Genomic DNA, 19,389 nt, shown 5'->3' with positions numbered 1-19,389 from the left:
TTTGTGTGGGGGGGCCCCCCCCCCCCCCCCCCCACGAAGGATGGGGGTGGGGGGGAGGTGAGACTTTCATGGGCATTTGAAAGCAGAGAAGAGCTGGGACGCAGAACCCAGCAGCAGCCCCCGTGTGCTGAAATGATGGCTGGCACAGAGCGAGCCCACAGCAGCCAAAACAGGCTCGTTCCCGCTGGAAAGTGGGGAGTTCCTCGGATACAAGGGATGAGCAGACAAAGCCAAGGGAATCAGCTGGGCACGGCTCCTCGCTGGAAGCCAGGAACTTGATTTTCATCCATTTTCCCCCCGCTCCGCTGAGGTCCCCGAGGTAGAAAAGGTCCGGAGGGTGCAGGATTGTGGAATAACAGGGGGAGCATCGCAGGAAAGCAGGGAGGGGTGTCCTTAGCCAGGTGCCTGTGGCGGGAGAGGTGTCAGCCTGCCCGGGCCGGAGCGGGTCCGGGCTGTAGGATGGGGATGGTGCCCTGGTGTGCAACACCCCGGGGCGTTCGGGCTGGGCTTGCACAAACACTCGTGCTGGGAGGGGTGTGGGCTGGCGCTATTATTTTAACAATTAACCCCAAGCTATTATAAAGGGCTCTGAAGAAGTTCTGGCTGTGTTTTTTTCCCCCCTCCTTGGTGTAAACGTGAGCTGCGAGGGCCAGCCCTGAGCAGGTGGAAACCTGCTCTGCTCAGCACACGGTGCCTGCTTCAAAAACCCGAGGTAGCTACGCCCTGCGAGGCCACCGCGCTCATCCCACCATGTCTGCACTGCACAACCCCACAAACCTTTCCAGGGCTCCTTGCACATCTCAGGTTGGGGGCAGAGGGAGCAACAGGTGATTGTCCCAAAACCTGGGCAGCCTCTTCCTTGTCACACCTCACCCAGTGCGGAAAAATCCTCCTGGAGGGGGTGAGGAGCCCCACGCTGCTCCCAGCTCGGAGCAAAATCCACAGATATCATCGGGAAGCAGGATTCAGACCCTGCGCTGATTCCCAGTCATTGGGGAGCCGCCGTGCCGGCCATCTCCGGGGAATGTCGGCGGGGCAGGAGATTGAGGCTGGGGGGACACTTTGCAAACCCCAGCCCCAGCAGAGCAGAACCAGCACGCCAGACCCCAGTGCTGGACTGCTGCTCGGTGGGGTCCCCATCACCCCTCACTGCTGCTCCCCAGGGACCTGGTCCTTGCTGCTCCCCCTTCCCGAGGGCTCAAAACGCCCGGGGTCTCCTCCAGCACCCGGCAGCTCTGCAGCAGCTCCCGTGCTGGGTGTCCCCAGGGTGGCTCTGTCCCCCCAAGCCACCACGAGCAGCAAACTTACCGGGGCTGGAATCAGAGAGGGGATTGCACGGACATCTTGGCTCCCTCCTTCCACCTCGGGTCCCCAACTTGGTGTTTGCAGAGCGGTGTCACCAGTGCCTCCAGGAGTCTGTCTCATCCTTCCCCTCTGTGTCTCGCTTCAGAAATCTGTGTGTGTGGTGGTTTTTTTGTTGGGTTTTTTTTTTTCATTTAAGGGACTTTTTTTTTTTTCCCCCCAGCGGTTGCGTCAGGGCTGTTGCCTGGAGACAGGCGAGCTATTCCAGTTTGAGCTTTTCAGTGCCGATTTCCTCTCTCTCTTTCATTCATACCACCGAGCCCTGAACCTACCTCCCACCAAGCAATAACCCTGGAGAGACCTGAAAGGGAGGAGCTGCTCAGCCTGGGTCCTAAACATCCTCCGGCACCCAGGAGAGGGAGCAGGATCACGATGATTTCGGCGTGGAGAACAGGGATGGAGCGGTCCAGTGGAAGCCGGGTACCCTCAGGGCTTGCAGGAGATGCCCGGAGAGCTGCTGTGCTCCCAAAGGAATCTGTGGCTCCTCCCTACACCAACTGGGATGATGTCCCCACGCTACTCCTGTCTCACACCACGGATATCAGCCCTTCAAGGAGTCTGTGGTCCTCTGGCGCTTGGGAGAGCTTTGGGATAACGTTTTCCAGGTGCCACAGCTTGCCCAGGGTGACTGCGTGTGCTGAGGGGAATTTTGCAAGGATGCATCAGCATCTCTGGGAAGCCCCAGGGTGGTGCCTCGGGGCACCGTGGCTGGTACCAGCTTGCTGATACCATCCATCCCCGGGCAGAAAACCAGCTTAGGAACTAGCCTGTGCCTGAATTTTGTACTGGGAAAGCGCCTGTTGCTTCCACAGCTGCCCCAGTGGGGCTGGAAACCATTTTAGCTGCTTCCAAGGAGGGACTGAGAGAGGCAGTGCCCCGGCTGCTGGCTGAGTGGGGTCCAGAATCAAAGGCAGGGGACAGAGGGGGTTTTCTTCCTTCACCAGAAGATGGAGGTTAACCCCTCAAAGCCTGGGGACTGCTCTCCAAAGCACCCCACACATCTCACATCTGGTGGCTCAGAGCCACCACCTGCATTTGCAAATCTGGTGCTGTGAAGAGTTAAGCCTTGGCCAGTGACCCCCAACCATCCAGGTCCCTTCCCACATTCCCACATTCAGCTTTTGTGAGAGAAACCCCTTCACAACATTTTTTTCCCCTTTTTTTCACCCTTCCCTTCTTGTGCCTAAACCATCCCTCCTCCCCCCTGTGGGCAACAGGGAGAGATTTACAGCCCCTTCCTGAGCTCCTCATGGGAGGGCTGGGATTTCCCACCTCCCTTCAAATGCCAAGGGTACCCCACCCCCCCCCCCAGTAATTTAGAGGCTGTGCCCATACAGGGTTTGGAAGTTTGGAGTGCAGAGAAGGGGGGTGCCCTGGGTGCATCAATGCAGATTCAGAGTGAAGAGCAGTATTTTCACATTTCTGATGAAAATGCAAATTTTTCAATTTTTCTTTTAAATTTTTTTGCTTTGCCAGCACCCGTTTTTTGTCAGATTTCAGATCTGCATATGCAAACTCAGCCTGGTGATCAGCTCTCGCTGTGCTGCAGGGACACACCTGAAGGCTGATGATGATGGAGAGGCGCCAAGGGAGATGGAAGAGCTGTTGCCTGCTTGTTAAAACTGTCTGACAGAGACCTACAGCTGCCTTGGAACTCTTAGCAAGGAATCCCAGAATCGCAGGGATGGGTCAGGTTGGAAGGGATCACGGTGGGTCAACTGGTCCAGCCTCCCTGCTCCAGCAGGGCCATCCCACCGGAATATCCCCAGTGAGGGAGACTCCCCACCATCTCTGGTCTCTGTTCAGTGCTCAGTAAAGGGAAGTTCTTCCTCATATCCAGGTGGAACTCCCTGGGCATCAGTTCCTGCCCGTTCCTGCTATCCTATTGCTGGGTCCCATGGAGCAGAGCCTGGTCCATCAAGCACGTGGAGGTTCAACATTTCCTGCAACATTTCAGCCAAAACTGGGTCAGGGAACCCAAACAGTGCCAGGGAACAGACAGGCACAGGGTGAAACAGCCCCTGGCCTGGTTTTGACGTAGGATGAGCAATCCCAGGACATGGCTCAGGAATGACCAAGGCTGGAGCCCTTTCCTGACAAACAAGTCGGATTCAGCCACCCAGATTTGATAGCCAGGAGAGTTGACTTGCAGGGACGTGGCCAGACAGGGCCAGAGCCCAGGTCTAGCAGGGTGAGCTTACAGCAGAGGTGTTGCTCCCAAGGCTGGATGTCTGTCTGTCTGTCTCCTCGCAGGAACAGACCACACACTGTCACCCGCTCCCTCTTCTGTAAATGTTTATTTTTAATTCAGTTGCGTAATGGATTTCAGATGAGCTGCCATAAGATAGCACTGAAAGGCTGCAGCCACGTCCCTCTGAAGCCAGTGCATGGGGTTTGAATGTTTTTTTGGCCCAGATTTATCTTGGATAAGTTGTCCTCATCCAAAAAAACTGGTGGGGAGCTGCTGAAGAACAGTGCTGCTCCTGCTGGTGATGCTCTGACACCAACCACCTGCAGTGGACACCTGAGATTATGTGGGATGAGTCAAAATAAACCTGTGCAACACCAGCACTGTCCACATATATGGCTCAGTGTTTTTTTCTTTTCCTCAGATACAAGGAATCCTTTCTGTTGCACTCAGAGCTCCAGAGACTGCCAGTTCCCACACCATCCCTGGGCACAGGCCCTTTTCCAGAGGACTGGTGAATTCTTGGGAACACATGGATCCAAGCCTGGGTTCTTGCTGGGATGTGGTTTTGCAAAGCCCAACCTGGGAATTTCTTGTTGTAGTGGTCATTTGTAGAATCATGGAAGGGTTTGGGACCTTAAAGATCATCCCATTCCAATCCCCTGCCATGGGCAGGGACACCTTCCACTATCCCAGGGTGCTCCAAGCCCTGTCCAACCTGACCTTGGACACTTCCAGGGATGAGGCAGCCAGACCTCCTTGGGAACCCCTGTGCTGATCTGAACACCACAAACACTGTAAGGTGCCTTAGAGCCCCCTAAATCTTACCTGGACCTTCTGAGCTGCCTCTTACCACCCAAAATGGGCAGAAATGCCCATTCCTCTATCACAACAGCAGCAGCTCAACTCCGTTTGGATTTGAACCTTCTGCTTCTTGCCCTTTCTGCTGGATTTGGATGATTTCTCCTTGCAGGTATCCTGCTAGCAAAGCATGGAGGAGCTGGATCTCCTGGCAGGCTTGTGTGGCCATTGTGTGGGACCAGTACTGGAATCTCACAGGACCATCAATGGTTTCTTCTCAGTTAATCCCCAGATAAATGCTTTTCTCCTAAAGCAAAGACTCTGTAAAGAAAAGTTCCTAAAGTACCTGAAGGGAACTTGCAGGAAAGCTGGGGCAAGAACATGGAGTGACAGGACAAAGGGGAAAGGGTTCAAACTGAAAGAGAGTATCTTTAGATGAGATATTGGGAAGAAATTGTTCCCTGTGAGGTGGGGAGGCCCTGGCACAGGGTGCCCAGAGAAGCTGTGGCTGGCCCCGGGTCCCCGGGGGGTTTCAAAGGCCGTTTTTTTTTAGCGGGAGATAGTGGAAGGTGCCCCTGCCCGTGGCAGGGGGTGGAATGAGATGATCTTTAAGGTCCCTTCCAACCCAAACCATTCTGATCCTATGGCTCCCTGGGGCTCAGCCTTCCAAGGATGGGAAGAGGAGTCTGTGGTGCTCCCAACCATCATCATCCTCTCCTAGACAGGTTCAAACTCCTTTACCTCCCCAGGGACTTGTACTGGGAAGGTGCTCTGGCATGGCTGGAGGATCACCTGGGGGCCAATCAACCTGGAGATGCGGCAGAGGCACCTGCAGAGGGCAGCAGGTCTCCAGGTGATGCTGTCCCCTGGCATCCCGAGGGCTGCAGAGGTCAGTTGAACTCACCTGGCTGCTCATCTCTGTGGATCACTGAGGGACCTGGCACTGGCCTGTTTCAGCCTTCACAGAATCATGGGATGGTTTGGGTTGGAAGGGACCTTAAAGATCACCTCGTTCCAATCCCTTGCCATGGGCAGGGACATCTTCCACTAGATCAGGTTCCTTCCTTGGGGTATCTACATTATTTTCTCTATGGGTTTCTCCCAGGTGAGTCAAACATCAAAGACAAAACAGAGGACGATTGTGCCTGAAATCCTGCCAAAGTCATGGTGGGAATTTTCAGCCCATTTGTTTTTTTCAAAGGTAAAAGCAGATCCACTTGGTGATTCCATAACTAACTTTGTGTGTATATTGAGTTAGTGAATTATCCTTCCCTCAACTCAAAAAAAAAAATCCCAAGACCTGAAGAACTAGAAATCATTTCCAAATAAAATCAAGACCCTTTCCAAAGATTTTGACTGATTTGTAATGGCTTTCCTTTGATAAAGCTACTAACCCAATCCATTGCAGCAATCCATAAAGGTAAAAAGCATTTAAAATCTCAAGACTGATATATATTTTTTTCACCTCTCTGCTGTAAAAAAGGGATTTCCGTTCCACTTTCACTCAAAATATTTGTTGTAAATTAATTCCAGAAGTGCTAGTGAATAAAAATTCCCCCCCGCTTCCAGTCTTACCATTCCACCCTGTAAGGCTTCATCACCAAAACCCACAGGATTGGAGGGGTCTTGAGTGAACATCATCTCCCCAAAATTCAGTTTTAAAATGCTCTGATTGCCCTGAACTTATTTCCTTGGCTTTGTGAGGAAGGGAAAGGTAAGAAAAGCCCATCTCAGACACCTGCTTTAAGTTGGGGTGAATAAAAGGTGGAGTCCAAGCTGCAGCTTCCCTCCCCTGTCACCCCAAAGTCACTTCCTGCTCACTCCTGCAGCAAGAGCTGGGTGAAATTTCCTGGATTTGTAACTGATTGTCAGGAAACACAGTTCTACTTCAGCAGCTGTTGGCTTGACAAATGGAATCTGGACAATCTCCTCAACCCAGGACAATAAAATGAAAGACCAATAATTGGATTTTTATCTTCTTTTTCTTTCACCCCAACTGTTGGAGGTTTTTTCCTATTTATAAACCAAACCGACTCTTTTGGGGACATTAAAATGTGAACAGCACCTGAAATGTGTTTGCCTGTTAGATTCCTCTGCTTTGCTGTTTGTTCAGCCTGATGAATGAGCCATAAAATCAAATGCTTGCAACAGTCCCGATGTCCACTATTTCAGAGAGATCCATACTTTGCAATTTGCCTCCAGACAACTTCCCCTGCAGAAATCCATCAGCAGGAGGGTGTTATCTCAGCCAGGGGTGATCCTTGAAACTGCAGGACCAAGAGTGAAGATCCAACCTTCTGCTATATAAGATTTTCATCCCTCATCTCAAAAAAGAGCTGATAAACATCCCATTGCTCAGCCAGTCTCAGGCAGGATCCTTGTTGTCCTGTTTGTTGAAGCTCTGGCTGATTTTCCTTTCTCCTTGTCTCAATGTGTGGAGGCTTTATCCAGAACCCAGCAGGATCTGTAGGTGACACTCATCAGCTTCCTGGCCTTCAGATGAGTTGGTGGGTCTGGAACCTGCAGGTGAGGGTGGAAATGAGAATGATGGAGCTTCAGAGCATTGCATGGTAAAAATAGGAAGGACCAGGAACTTCTGGAGTGATTCCAGAGGAGGCCATGGAGATGCTCTGAGGCCTAGAGCCCCTCTGCTCTGGAACCAGGCTGGGAGAGCTGGGCATGTTCACCGGGAGAGGAGAAGGCTCCAGGGAGACCTCAGAGCCACTTCCAGTGCATGAAGGGGCTCCAGGAGAGCTGGAGAGGGATTTGGGACAAGGGACAGGACAAGGGGGAATGGATTCCCACTTCCAGAGAGCAGGCAGAGATGGGATATTGGGAAGGAATTGTTGGCTGTGAGGGTGGGGAGGCCCTGGCCCAGGGTGCCCAGAGAAGCTGTGGCTGCCCCTGGATCCCTGGAAGTGTTCAAGGCCAGGCTGGATGGGGCTTGGAGCAACCTGGTCTAGTGGAAGGTGTCCCTACCCATGGCAAGGGGATGGAACAAGGAAAGCTTGATTTCTCCTTCCAACCCAAACCATTCTGTGATTCTCCAGTGCCCGAAGACCCTTGGGAATGGAAGGCACTGGACCCCCCCCAGTGCAGTGAGATCTGAGCTGGGCCTTGCCCGCAGCAGCTCCAGGTGAGCGCTGGGTCCTCAGCACGGGCAGAGCTTTGTGCAGCACCACGAGCAGCTAATTGCACAGAACAGAGTGAAGGCAGATCTCACAAAATCTTACACACAAGTGATAAAGAGATATCAGGATGTGCTGTCAGCTGTCTCCTGGGCTCTTCCCCCTATGCCCTAAATGGCATCAGCTGTCTTGTACTCGTTGAAGAAAGGAGGAAGAACATGACCAGCCTCTTTAGGTGAGCTCTGAAGTGGAAACAGAACCTCAGATGGAAAGTGAGTGAGGTTACAGCCCTGTAACCCAGCTGATTACAAAAAGGGAAACTTCTCAAACTTGAACCTGACTGGTGATAAGCTCTCTGAAAGTTAAGTGCACGCAATAAGTAACTCCACCCCTTCTATTGGCCCAGGCTGCTCTGAGCTGTGAATGGGCCAATTTAGACAACTCCAGACCCATATTTCTCCTCCCATTTTGAGACCAGCTTTATACCCTGAGGCTGCAGGGGACAACTTCACCTCACCCCAGCCTGAATGAGGGCAATTCAGGGTGTTGTTTGCAGTAGGACCAGACTTTCTACAGCCTGAGGAGCCTTTGTGGGTTCTTCTAAGGTAGACCCCGTTCTAATATTAGCAGTGTGTGAGAAGTGTGGTCATACTGTCAGCCCTCCACTGCTCTAAGTGTAACAAACCAGTTCCATTTATCATTCAGCTGCTGGCAACAGGAAACCACCAACAGCAACTCAACACACGACAAGAAGAAGAATCAGGGCTTCTCCTTCTGCGTGCTCCAAGGATTGAAACTCATCAAAAGGAGCTGATGGTCCTAAGCTGATGATCTGGAAGGGGTTTTTCAGCTCTGGTGGACAGCTAAGATCGAGTGGGATATGATTTAATCTGAACACAGGGCTCTCAAAGTAAGTATAAATGATTTTCCAGCAGTTTTCCTTCCTCCCTGCTGCCTGTTTGTTGTCTGGTGCTCCCCTGGGCATATTCCCTTAGGGTATTTAAAGATTTGGCCCATCTCTGGACCAGTGATTATTAAAGCCTTTAGGATTAGGGTGGGATGTCCAATGAGCCAAACTGCTGCTGTGGACCAGGATAGGGGGTGTGTCTGTCTTTCCTTCTGGCACCTTCCCAGTGCTGGATTTGGGAACGCTCTGAGGTGGGACTGATGCTCCAAGTCGGACGCTCACCCAGTGGGTTCTCTCTCAGGCACAGATCAACTTATTTTCTCTTAAAAATAGTGAAAGTAGATGACAGCGAGGAGTGAATGAGCTTCATCCAACTGAATTTCTTGGGAATGAGAGTGACAGGAGAAAGTGAAATCAGTTCTGAAGCTGAGGGGAGGTGGAAGTTAGGGTGCTCAGCTTCCAACTCAGCAACCTTTGGGTACTGTGGACGGCGTGGGGAAGGGTCGAATCTTTAATTCCCCATATTTGGAGAGGCATGTTTGGGATCTTTGAGGGTTTTTTGCTTTATTCCACCGCACAGATGGTTTAAATGGTTCCCTCGGACGTAATATTTTATTTCCATCAGCTCCTCCACTGAAGCTGGTAAAATCACTGCAAAGTTAATGTTGGTTGTGGACAAAGCTTCTGGCAAAGTTGGAAATCTCCAGCAGAGCTATAGGAAGAGTGGACTTGCTGCTTCTACCGTGGTCACTTTGCAGGATCTGCACTAAGCCCGTAACTTTCATTCCTGATTAGAATTTAGGTCAGGCTCAAAATTCCAGAGCTCTAAGTTGGAGCGTGGATATTTCAGGTTATCCGTGCTTGCTGTGACACTTCTGGGAGAGAAGAGCGTGTGCCGTGTTGTGGGGTATTTGCATCTCAGACCTCCTCAGGTGTTTCCTCAGGGCTTTGTGGCCAGCGATGCCCCACTGAACACTCTTCAAAGTGCTTTAGTTAGCCCACTCGTGATTTGGGGCTGTTTCTTGCCTCTCATGCTGGGCTGCTCTGGTGTTTAATTGATTATGGATCTTTAACAGTGCAAAACCAGGACACTGCCAGCAGTGAGGGATCCTGCTGCATGCAGAGCACACGCACATGGTCCCTGCTCGGGTATGTGCTGGAGATGGAGAAGGCAGATGGAAATGAGGAATTAAAAAAGGACAGCTGCAAGGCAGCCCAGGCACCCTCATTAATATTCTCGGTTGGTCATTCTGTCAAGGTTTAAGTCATTTTTACCAGAAGATTTGAGGGCTGCAGAGCTTGTGATTTCTTGTTCACGTTTTGCTTTCTTCTCCCAGACCTCCTGCAGCATTTTCATTATATTGATACCCAAAAGTCAGTGAAAAAGCCCTTCTGGCACATTCTTGTTTTGTTCTGTCAATACGGGGCTATTGCTGCCCCGTGAGGACTGTGAAATCAAAACCTGAATTTTCTGATGGAGGAGGAAAGACCCAAGGCATATTTAAGTGAAAATTTTGCAAAGATGCTGCTGATTATTCTTCATCTTCTTTTCCAATGAATTCCCATGTTTGGTTTAGTCAGCGTGGGGTGTTCTGGGATGCTGTTATACCCCGGGCTCTCATCTGACATGGTGCGCTCCCAGCTCCCCTTAGCTAAACCCAAAATATCCCAGGATGGGCATCCCATTCCCTCCTAATTTGGGCTGTGTGTCCGTCTCAAACACAGCTATCAGCCCCTTTATTTCTACATCATGACTTTCTTCCTGACTGGCCTTTCAACCTTTAGTTCTCTGTGGTGCCTTGATGGGCACATCAGCATCTGAAAAGGCCTCTAGGACATTTTCAGGAGCAGCCCAGGTTTTTTGTCATCTCAAGCGGGTGTGGAAACAGGGATTCACATGGATGGATTTCACAGGGATCGCAGGGATGTGTTGAGCAGAGTAGGAGCTCCCGAGCACACCGTTACTTCATCATTTGCCTTCCTTCCTTCCCCTCATTCTTTCCATTCCATCTGTCTTAAAAAAGGAATTTTCTCACTGCTCCTTCACGGTTCATGAGCCTCTGGAGGCAACCAAGCGCTGCCTCCATGTGGGTGAGTTCCTTTGCAGCCAATCATTTCCTGCAGGGGTTCTATCACGGGCAAAAACTCGACACCTGGGGCTAAATCCTCCTGGAATCCTCGCCAGCCCCAAAGTTTCCATCCATGTCTTAGTTCCATGTGGTGCAAATCAGCTTTTTTCGTTAGGCTGACACCACATTGCAAGATTAGAAGTAGCTGGGGGTGGGTAAAAAAGGATGAAATTCCCCCTTGCAGAGGTCTTGGCAACAAATTACAGCCCCAGGGTCCTGATGCTGCTTGTGGAAGGAGCAGTTGCACCACTGGACATCACTGGACAAAACAGGCTATGCAGGGTCACAGTTCTTGATCAAAAATAGATAGGAATGTAAGCCAGAATTCCAATGTTTCATGCTGGACAAGATATTTTCTTCTCACAAGTCATCCTGCTGTTTAAGTCCATCACAATGTCCAGCAAAAAAAATCTCCCCCACCACCAAAAGCCAAGCTCAAACCACAGCAGCTCCTTGGGTAGAAGTAAAAAAATGGGGTTTAATTATAGTTTTTTTCTGAGAAAAAACTGCAACTGAGCAGGAGAACAATTTTCCTGTGGTTTTACAGAGCAATTTTGTCTGTGTTAATGTTAGTCAGTTTTAATTTCAAAAACATTGTGGCCTTGCCTATTCAAACTTCCAAACCCAGTGATAAATGCCTGAAGTAGAGGGACACGATTGAGCAGAGGTATGGGAAGTGTGGACTGTGTGGAATTGCTGCAAGAAATGATGTTGCTTCTTTTGCTGGAGACACAGCAAAGAGGGGGGGACGAATCTTGCTGTCCACCATGGCATCATGGAATGGTTTGGGTTGGAAGGCACCTTAAGGATCAGCTCATTCCAACTCCCTGCCATGGGCAGGGACACCTTCCACTATCCCAGGTTTTTCCAAGCCCCATCCAGCCTGGCCTTGGACACTTGCAGGGATCCAGGGGCAGCCACCATGGGCAGGACAGGCAGTCATGGGTCTTTCAGAGAAGGAAATTAGTTCTGGTTGTTAGGAAGTCATTTTAAGGCTATGGGAATTGGAGGGCTGGGATAGGCTGATAGGAAGCAGTGGGAATTTCCATCACTGAAAGCTTTGAAGTCCGAGTTAGGGGGTTTCTGAGATTAAGAACCTTCGTGGTGCCAGTCCTATGTTTCTGCCACCCTGTGAAATACACATGGCTCCTGAACTGAAATGTGCTTTTCAAACTCATCCCCTTGCATTTTCCCCTCTTTTTTTATTTACTTACGCACTTATAAAATCATTTTCCAAATTTGATCCAATCTCACTGACAATTTCTGCTCCTCTGGAAGCTGTGGAATTTGTTACTGATCAAAAAGCAGCCAGCAGTACCCCTGCAGTCCTGTGTGTCAGGCACGTAGGAGACACAGCACAAATAATAAACATGTGGCTCACAAATGAATTCTTTGCTACTTCACGAGCAGAGAAGAGTGAAAAATTACTCAGTGTCCAGGACATCTGGTCTGCCTTTGTGATGGCGGAATCAGAAATGATTTTGGTGGATGAATGTTGGTTGAAAAACTCTTTGTCCCTTGATAAAAGGACCTTACGGCCAAGAGGCAAAAGAGGTGCTGGGCCCCATGCCCAGGTCCCCCTGGTTCCAATTTACTACAGGATGGTGTTTCCTCATTCATGGAAGGTCCCTTATCTCCATGAAACCTGAAGTGGGAAAGAAAAACCGTAACAAAATGCTGTGGGCAGAGGAGCTGCTGGGCTTCTTTCAGCCCAGAGAGTTTCTTGCCTAAAACCTGAGCCGTGGTGGCATCCAGGGTTATGTGAACGACTTGGAACCATGCAATTTGGGGCAGAATATCTCAAAATGTGTCTATGGGAGGATGATGCCTGAGAAGTGGCCTTTGAATAGAGGTTAAATTTGACCTATGGAAAAATCAAGGCATCACACTCAATGTGTGATGGAAAGAGGGAGAAGTGGTGTTGTGCTAAGCATGCAGAGAAACTGATAGAAAAGCTTTAAATTGATTTTTATCTCGACAGTTTTTCCTGGCTGTCTCTTGCATATTTGGCCTTGACCATTTTAGAAGCAGAGGAAGAAGAGCACAGCTGCTTGAGACATTAATGCAGCGAACTTGCACAATTAGTATTTTTTTTTTCCAAGTGGAAGGTGCCGATATTCGTGGTGTTTCTGTGACAGAACCTTTTGAAAGGTGGTGATTTCCCATGAAATGCTTTTTTTCCCCCTAAAAGTTGTGATGAAAAAGTTGGAAAAAGCATTCCAAAAGTCACTGAGTGGTCTGCCAAGGAATAATAACTGTGAGTGGAAGGGAATTGTGAATGTGGGACTCGGTACAAGCCTGGTCCTAAGCAGGTGAGAAGAAATCCTGGTTGTTTTAGTGCAGTACTGCTGATGCCAGGCAGAGCAGGGACACTGGCAAAGCAAGAAACTTGAGGAAATAAGATTTCTTCTGGCTCTGAAGCAATAAATTCAGACCAGATCAAGTGTGAGGTAACCTGAGAGTGGATCAGCCTCATCACTTCTGTGCCATAAATAATGACTTTCTGTCACAAACCTGGTTGCGAGGTTCAGCCTTGTTCTGCCACATTTCTGTCTCCTTCGAGCACCATAAGGATGTTTCGATATCATTTTAATTCTGAAAACTGAGTTAATCTTCTGATTTTGGATAAGGGATTAAAAAGTAATGGGTTCCTTCTTTCTTTACGAGCATCAGAAAGGAAATAATATTGAGACAAGGTCTTGGCTGCTGCAAGTAGCCAAGAATAGCCAAGTTGTGAGTGTAGGAGAAGCCTGGCAGGGAGGACTGGTCTGAGTAGGAGTCACTTTCTCTGTCCAGAAGAGGCTTTTCCTCACGGGATCCAGACAAAATCTCTTTGTGGCCCTTCCTAGCAGACTATGTCCCAGCTTCCATCACCCAAAACTCATATTTTCATCCCAGTCCCTGGAGATATCCCTTCAAAACCAGAAGGATTTAATAATAAATAACGATAGTGAAACAAGAGGGAGTCCATCCTCACCCTGCGCCCGGGGTGATCTGGTACCTGGTGCCCGTGTCTGAGTGTCATCCCAAACACAGGGATGGGATCCTCTATTTTCCTCCACATCAGGGGGAAAGGGACAGCCTGTCCCTTGGAATGTGAGACCAAAGAGGAGGGCCAGTGAAGTCAGGATAGATTCTAAATAAACATAATAAACATATATGGATAAATGTAATCCAGGAGCCACCACAGCTCCTGTAGAATGGGGACCACCAGGGGTTTGGATGCAGCCACCAAATTTTTAAGAGTGGGAGAGGAACCCCAATATTGCCTGTTCTAGTAGCTGAGATGCTGCCTCAGAATTCAAAAAGTCCTCAGAGTTCAAAAAGCTCCAGAAGTCTCCACATGGAATCTGGTAGGTTGTCTATAACACATCAGCCTCTTTCAGGAGCAACAGGACACTGTAAATAAGCTTTTAATCTGCTAGAGGAGTGGGAACAGGGAGGTTCTGATGGTAAAGGAGAGTAGTCATTCCTAAAAGGGAAGAGAAAAGCATGGCCAGCCCATGAAAATGTCTGGCAGAAATGAGATGCCCAGCTTTTACAGCAGTAGGATGGGGAGGCAGTCCTGGGGGCCAGATGGGAGAGGAGAGCTACCTTCATCCCTCTTGGTGGGTTCAGTGCAAAGCTGGAGTCACCTCTGCAGCAGAAATCCCAACAGGAACACCTTTGGTTCAGCGTGAAGTGGATAAAATGCCATGGGATGGGCACTGCTGCACGGGGAGGTTGTGCAGGGCCCACCACTGCAGGAGTTTGGCTGTGGGGTCATCCTGGTTGGCTGTGGGGTCATCTGGAGGGAGATTTCCTCAGTTTCCAGGAATGGCTTCAAACTGACAGAGAGTAGACTTAGATGGGATATTGGGAAGAAATTGTTCCCTGTGAGGGTGGTGAGGCCCTGGCACAGGGTGCCCAGAGAAGCTGTGGCTGCCCCTGGATCCCTGGAAGTGTCCAAGGCCAGGTTGGACGGGGCTTGGAGCAACCTGGGATAGTGGAAGGTGTCTCTGCCCATGGCAGGGGATGGAACAGGATGATCTTTAAGATCCCTTCCAACCCAAACCGTTCCGTGATTCTATAATTCCATGATTTCACACTTGTGTAGGGGCCTGCAAAGACACTGGAGAACATCTGGGAGTTGATGCATGGAAACAGGGTGGAAGCCACCACCAGAAAGACCCTGCTTGTCTGGGTGAGATCACAGCCTGTGCTTTCAGGTCGGGGGAACAGGGACAGATGGAGCCCATCTGGAGTGACTGGGAGCTGCAAATGAGAGACTTTCCCCCTTTTTAGTGCCCTTTCTCACCAGCTTTCTCAGGGTTCTCCCTCCAGCCACTTTCAGAGGACATCCCTGGGCTGAGTAAGCCAACTGTCTGGGCTTCTGGACGCCAGGTCTCATCTCGTGGCCATGAGATGTCCAGGCTGGAGGGAACAGAGGAGGCACAAGGATGAAGGGATGTGCCCCAGATGACACACAGGATACCATAGATACCAGAACAACCTCCCTGGGATGCAGTTGGCAAACCACACCATTTCCAATTTTTTTATTTTTAGTTCTTGGTTTTGAGCTGCTTGAACTGCGGCCATCACTGGGAGAGCCTTTGCAGCAGGCGGCTGCAGCTGCTGGGTTTCCCCGCTGCCAGCAGTGGGAATGTGTCTCAGATCAGAAGCAGGTTTCTGTCTGGAGCTGCCACGCCATCGCCCTGTTCCCAGGATGACTTGGCAGACACTACTTCACTGCTCAGCCCTTGCTGCACCTCGTGGTAGGCTCCTCCTTCCCACCTCAGCAGTGGATGACAGCAGCTTTCTAAAAGAGCAACTTCCCTTTTCATAGGGATAGGAAGTGAAGCTCATTTAGCAAAGAGAGGTCACCCACCAAATGATGAGGCCCTGCCCTAAAGCTCAAATCACTCCACCTAAACCTGAGACTGTCCTCTTCTTCCCCAGCTCCAGACCTGAGCAGCTCCACCTCCACCCCCTGCCCTTAGCTGGAGGAGAATTGGGAAGGGAAAATGCAAATTGACAAGGGAGAAGTTTGGCAAATCTGCACGGGCTCCCTCATTTCTGTGTCTCTAGGAGCAGGCACACGTGGCTGAGGCCTGCTGGTCTGGGTGTCTGTCCTGGTTGTCTTCAGAGTCACCCAGGCTTGGAGGGTGTCAGAGGATGGTGCCAGGCTCTTCTCAGTGGTGCCCAGCCACAGGATGAACAGCAATGGCCATAAAATATACCACAAAAAGTTCCACCTCAACCATGAGGAGGAAATTCTTTATGTTGAGGGTGTCAGAGCCCTGGAACATCTGCCCAGGGAGGGTGTGGAGTTCCCAGTCTGGAGACATTCCAAACCCACCTGGACGTGTCCCTGTGTCACCTGTTACAGGTGATCCTGCCTTAGCAAGAGGGTTGGATTGGGTGATCTTCAGAGGGCCCTTCCAATCCTATACTATTCTGGGATTCTGGGATTCTGGGATTATGGGATTCTGGGATTTAGAGATTCTGGGATTTAGAGATTCTGAGATTCTGTGCTGACCCTCCAGGACTAGGGACGCAGTATGAGCCCCACGGACTTGCAGCCCTCCATGAGGTTGTCTTCCTTTGTCAGGAGCACAGCGGCAGAGCCAAGGCTGATTTCCATACCGTATTTCCAGAGGGATGGAAACCAGGCACGTGCACCCTGGAGCAGCCGCCCCCACCTCACACATCATCGTGTCCTCAGGCACCCTCTTGTTGTCCTTGTGTCCTATGGCTGGTAAAGGTCTTCTGCTGTGACCTCAGCTCAGATCTGCCCCGTGAAGCTTTTCCTCCCGTAAACAACATCACCAGTGTGGGGTGACTTTTATCTTGTGCATCACACCCAGCAGCTGTCGGCTCATGTTTGTCCTGCTCAGTGGGGGCAGCTGAAGTGTAAACGATGTGAGGTCATCCCAGCCTCGAGCTGGCTGAGACCAAGCGTCCTTTTCCCTCTTGCTGCCACATCCAACACAAAGATGTCGTCATGCAACTACCCACAGAGGTTTACATGGTGGCTTCTGGGCCTCGTGTCTGCACCAGCTTAAGAAAATACACTGAGAACACCCCGGAGGAGCCAACTTGTTACACACCCGCCATGGGAAGCCTCTGTAGAAACAAATCCTGCTTCTTATACAATATTTATCTCCCAGGACAGAGTTTCGGTCTCTCAATCAAACATGCTGAGGCAAAATGAAAAAGTCACTTCCTCAGAGCCACCCACAAGTCCCTGACCAGGTCTTCATTCGTTAGACCACGCTGCTATGGTTGAGTAGGTTCATAGAGGGATGGGGTTGGCTGGAACAAGATTTGTTTCATCAGAAAAAGGTCTTTTTTTAGTCACAGAAAGGAAAGATCTTGGCAAAGCCAGTTTTTTTTGTTGTTTCCTAAAATTTGGTGGTTTGCATAGTGGAAGCACAGTCCATTCACAGTCATTTTCACTGTTTTTAATGACAGCTGTTAATAGCCTGTGGCATTTGCTGGGGTTTGTGTCTGGGTTCTCTTTGTGTTTCTTGCCTTCCTCACTGCTATTTTCATTGCCCAGGTTGTCTGGGAAGTGCAACTCCCACCCCCTCCCAGGTGATCATTTTTATATTCAAAATAGAGCAAGGAATCCTTAGGGGGTGAGAAAAGAGTCAGTTCTGACACAAAGACCTAATTAAAAAAAGAAAGCCCATTAAAAGCATCTGCAAAACCAGGCTGCTCCTGCGATCTGGGGCTGCAAAGCTGTCGGTCCCATGGATGGTGTGGATGTGGTGGAAGCCAGAGGCCTCTAAAAGAAAAATTGGAAAGGGCTTTCAGCCCCATGGAGCATCTGTCATGGGTCCAACCGGTGGCTCGTGCGTCCTCGGATCGTGTCCCCAGGAGCAGCAGCGTAGGAAGCAGGCAAGTCGGGATCATCCTACCCCCATCCACGTTCCCCTGAGGGTGGGGAGAAGCCCAGCAGGTTTTTCTCTGTCTTCATCCACTCTCCCATCCCTCCTTGTCCTCTTTCCTTTCCCCACAATCTGTGGGTTAAAGAGATGACGGAGGCACTTCCTGGTGACTGCTGGATCCGGCGCCAAGGGATGGTTTGCGGGGATGCTGTTCCCTTGGTCTGCTGCAAAAGGAGGGGAGGACAAAGAAGTGCCAGGTGTGCACATCCTGGCACTCCCATCCTGCCCTGTCCCCCAGGGCCTGGAGGGGAAGAGAGGATTTACATGTGGGGAAGGCTGGCAGGAGCTGGACACAGCTGTGATGAGTAGGGAAGTGCTCTGGCATCCCATAGCTATTCCTGACACGCAGCTGGAGGTGTTCAGGTGGGCAGCTGGAGATGTTTATCTTTCCCCATAGCCCTTTGCCTCCACTGAGGGTGGTGGGAGGGAGCATCATTCCCTCTGAGACCCGATCCAAGGAATCAAATTCCTGAGCACCAGCCTGCCACCAGCTTCATTCCTCCTCTTGGTCCTATAAAATGCTGTCCTCTTCCTAGGAAAATTCATCTCTGGGATGCAGGGCCTCCAGGAAGGCCTTTCCCAGGGCAGAAGTTTGGGTGGCCACATAAAGAGGTGTGGAGGAACATCCCATCCATCTCCTCATGTTCTGAGGGCTGGGAGGGCCAGGACCTCCCCACATCCCTACAGATCCCTGTGATGTGTCCTCCAAATGCTGTGAAACGGAGCTTCAGGGATTCTGGCCAAGGGACCATGGCCCTTGCCCACTTCCATAGGATTTGGATGTCAGATAGGGGTGGCCTGCAGAGAGGATTTCACCCTGCTGTGCTCCAACCCACCCAGGACCCATCCACAATTTGGCCTGCATCAACATTGGGCAGAGAGAGGTTTGAGTTGAAACCTGAGCTGAAATTTCAGGCACTGCAGGAATTTCTGCTGGGAAATGCAGTTTTGTCATAAAGTCTGTCACACCTGATGAATCATGGAGTTGCTTCAGGTACCTGAAGAGATGTGCCTTCCCTCCTCCTTCTTGGCCATTCCAGTGCACCTCACCTCTCCCAAGTCCTGCAGAGACATTCCCAGCAGGCATTCCACTTGGCTGCTGGAACACCTGGGCTGAGCTCGTGAGGGAAGTGTGTTGAAGGGAGGTGGGATAAGCAGTCTGCCTTCCTGCTTTTCCCCTCTCCAAGACCCTGATCCCTGGCTCTGTTTCCTGGCCTGCAGCCTCCTGCAGCCCAGCCGAGCATCTGTTGGCTTCCAGCGGGATGCAAAGCTCAATGTAAGCAGCCATTTTTCCTCCAGACAGATGTTTTGATTAGGGAATGACAACTTTGGCAACAGGAGGCTGTTTTCTACTTCTGGAGTGAGCAAGAAGCTTTTATTATCTTCTTCTCCTTATTTTTTTTTTAATTCCCTGTCAAAAAACTTTCTGCATCTGCTTAAACTCAAGGTCCTGGAAATTTGTGCACTCCCACACCCCCCAGCCTCACACAGCCTTCTCCCATGGATTGTCCCAGCTCTTCAGAAAGGCCTGGAACAGATGGCTTTTCTGCTTGGTTCGTTTGCTTGAGCCAGGTTCTCCTGCAAATCATGGCCTAAGAAAAATGGTAGATTTAGGGCAGATATAAGTTGTAATGGAAATGGAAAGCTGGCTTGGATTGCAGCAGGAGATCCTAAAATAAGCCAGTGGGCCTCAGTCTCCTTCCTGAAATGCGTACCCCTCACTTAAGGATAAACCACAGGACCACAAAGCTCCCAGATTTGTTGTTGGTCTGTCCTGGGCTGGCAGGGAACAGATACCTCCAAGACAATTTGGCCACACCAGCTCTGCTCAAGACTGGGACCAGGACAGGGTCCAAGACAGGGAGGTGGGCTGCCCTGGAGTGGGGAAGGAGAAGGGTGGGGCCAGGAGAAGGAGGCACCCACAGCTACTTTGGGGTTCTTC

The 19,389-nt window shown here is 50.5% G+C and overlaps 2 protein-coding genes and 1 long non-coding RNA gene across 3 annotated transcripts in view; 2 read left to right on the top strand and 1 right to left on the bottom strand.

Annotated features, from left to right (window-relative positions):
- The window catches only part of FAM167A (family with sequence similarity 167 member A), a 19,874-nt gene extending 18,344 nt beyond the window's left edge, over nt 1–1,530 (bottom strand). The window contains exon 1 of the mRNA XM_008631028.2: nt 1,309–1,530. The gene's annotated coding sequence lies outside the window, so the exon portion shown is untranslated. The remainder of the gene's footprint in view (nt 1–1,308) is intronic.
- Nucleotides 51–3,942, top strand: LOC108445873. The gene is made up of 2 exons (XR_001860900.1): nt 51–328; nt 1,526–3,942. It is a non-coding gene; the product is annotated as an uncharacterized LOC108445873 (long non-coding RNA).
- Nucleotides 3,943–7,913: 3,971 nt separating this feature from the next.
- Nucleotides 7,914–19,389, top strand: part of BLK (BLK proto-oncogene, Src family tyrosine kinase) — a 44,531-nt gene continuing 33,055 nt past the window's right edge. Inside the window, exons 1-2 of the mRNA XM_008631027.2 lie at nt 7,914–8,084; nt 8,185–8,389. The gene's annotated coding sequence lies outside the window, so the exon portion shown is untranslated. The remainder of the gene's footprint in view (nt 8,085–8,184; nt 8,390–19,389) is intronic.

This window comes from Corvus brachyrhynchos, unplaced genomic scaffold, assembly GCF_000691975.1.
Source record: "Corvus brachyrhynchos isolate BGI_N302 unplaced genomic scaffold, ASM69197v1 scaffold203, whole genome shotgun sequence".
Classification (NCBI taxonomy): domain Eukaryota; kingdom Metazoa; phylum Chordata; class Aves; order Passeriformes; family Corvidae; genus Corvus; species Corvus brachyrhynchos.
The sequence above is the reverse complement of the archived record's forward strand: the minus strand, read 5'-3'. Positions and strand labels throughout refer to the sequence as shown.